The sequence below is a fragment of the Anopheles cruzii genome, chromosome X (assembly GCF_943734635.1).
Source record: "Anopheles cruzii chromosome X, idAnoCruzAS_RS32_06, whole genome shotgun sequence".
Taxonomy (NCBI): Eukaryota; Metazoa; Arthropoda; class Insecta; order Diptera; family Culicidae; genus Anopheles; species Anopheles cruzii.
The window spans coordinates 8,614,797-8,617,398 of NC_069143.1; positions in this window are offsets into that span (position 1 = coordinate 8,614,797).

Below are 2,602 nucleotides of genomic sequence, written 5' to 3' on the forward strand. Positions count from 1 at the left end.
CAGAGTCAATTTCGACTGGCTTCACCAGCTGGAACTTCGCATTATCCTTCACAGCACAGAATCAGTAGTTTGAACAGCGACGACCTGCAATAATTGGCTGCTATTTAACCGAAATTCACAAGCTCCAGAAACGCCCAAAGATCCGACCACCAGCTCCTGACCGTCCAACGTCCGAGACCTTACAGCGAACTGGCACCTGGGTAGCGAGCGCGTTTTGAAAGCTAGAATTCCTAGTAGTCCCAGCGAAACGGTCAAACTGTCCAACGCCCCAAAAATTACTATAAATAGTAGATCCTGGTGCTCTTCTAATAATGTCTCACATGGTCAAACAGGCAAAATATATTAGGCATGCCTCAGTTGGCCAAGGATAATCAAGAGTGTTGAGATTCCCGGGAATCAAAACGGCACGCAGCACCGCGTAACGGTAACTATGAAAACCGTCCACAGACACACACCCACACCCGCGCACCCACTCGCACACACGCAAGCATATGTCCCGGTCCCAGACAACGGTCGACCCGAAACGCGCCACGAGAAAATCATTAAATACCCTTTAACGAGAATAATTGAAAGAAATTGGATGCATTAAAACAATTGAATCTCCCAACCGCCATCCAGATCAATCCAACGCAAACAGCCCCTTCCTCATACCCTCCCCCTACCCCACACAAACCCCTCTCAACCGCTTCGCCCGGGGGGGCTCACGAGGATTCGGATCAACTTTTCGAAGACGCCCCCGTGGCCCCCCCCCCCCCCCCCCCCCCGGCCCTTTTGTAAGGGATGGGCACCATGACAATCCAGATCACTGACCCAACAAATCCTGGGTACAAGTACATGACATGAAGGACGAAAACACACACACACACACGCACGCAGAGGAGAAAAGGCGCAACGGGGTGGTGGTGGCAAGCGGCAGTGGGGCGGTGCGTGACGTTAGCGCCTCTGCCTACCTACCAATCAATCCCTAATTTTCTGTGCGCTCGCGGCAGGCGAAACGATGCGCCTCCGCGCGAAAGTGATTACCTTAAGTGAAATGAAAATAAAAAGAAAGCGACAAGGACACCATAATTTTATACCTTTACATGTGCACAAGCTATGCACACTGTTATATAATTTCGTGTGTGTGTGTGTGAGAGAGGGTGGGGGGGGCTGCCACTGCCACTGCCACTTGGTGATGCAAACTCTCCCATACGGTAACTATGGTAAAGCATCCTCATCTCGGGAGGGCACAGCTTGGAGCATATAGATCACACCAGTCGCAGATACACTGTGGGACACATTCCACGGACCGCAACACGGACTCTTTTTCCTTTCGTTGGCTCCGCTTGCAGCCATTCTCCAAGCAGGAGATGGATACCGTATCGAAACAATGTTTTCAACAAAAAAATGTTATTCATATTATGAAGTCATGACATGATTACTATTTCGGCCACAAAACTTCTCGTCCTGGAACACAATCCACTCGCAGCCACTTGGCATTGCTCCCATGGCCCCGGAAGTCCAACTAACAGGCCACCCAACCAATGCCAATGTGTTCATAATGACCTTGAGCGCGGGTTTGGTAGTGGAATTTTCTTACTACACACCCCTGACCAAGCAGCCGTCACCCACCCACCCACGCCAGCCAGTTAGACAGTTCTAATGGGAATCATGGAGCGGGTCCCGGGTCGGTACACGGTGTCATCAATATATGCGCGCCCGGGGATGCAGCAGCACACACAGTTTGGCCCACCCAACCCAGCCCAGCGTTTCCGTTTCAGGATTCGTGTCGTAGTGCGTAAGTGTCGTATGCCTTTCTGCCTACCGCGCGCTCTTGGGCAGAGTCTTGGGAATTATACTTGGGAAGCATGACCATTTTCCCCACTACGCGCTACTCACCACCCCCGCTTTCCACCCTCCAGCGGTAGTACTGTTCGCCGCCACCACCACCAATCATCCAATACGAAGAAGCGTCGCGTAGTATTGATTTTCGAGAAATTATTGTACGGCGGGCGGCCCCGCTTAGCCGCGCTCTTGCTACGTCTCCTCCTGTCGTCTCCAGGGTTAACCGTGTCAGGTGCAAAACTCCATACCGTCACATCGCCCCCCGCCTCCTCCGCTGGAGGAAAACCCACTTCAAAAGAGCTCAATTTAGGGGCCACCTAATGGGCTCAGGACCAACAGGAGCCACCGCGCGCGCTCCTGCTTCCCCCATCCCATTATGGAGCCGTCCGTTTCGCTATTGTTTCAGGTGCTGTATCGTTATTCGGGCTTCCAGCTTTTCTTGACAAACAAATCACGGAATAAACCAAAAAATAGGGAGTCACCTGCCACATGTAACACTTCTATATACATATGTGTACGAGGTCCGCCGCCGCCGCCGCCGCGTTGGGGTTGATTGGGTGTCCTTCTTTGCTTTGGGTTTCGGCACCGCCGGAGAGGGGACGTTCAGGACGATCGTAGGAACGTGCCGTTGTGTTGTGGAAAACTTGTCGACCGGTGTGTGTTGTGGAGCCCCGGTCTCGGGAGGCTCTGGACGCCACCGAAAAGCGCTGCCTACAATTCCGTTCGCTGCACGCGGTGTGCCGTTTGCATTTTTTGACCCGCGAACCGAGGAGGTTAA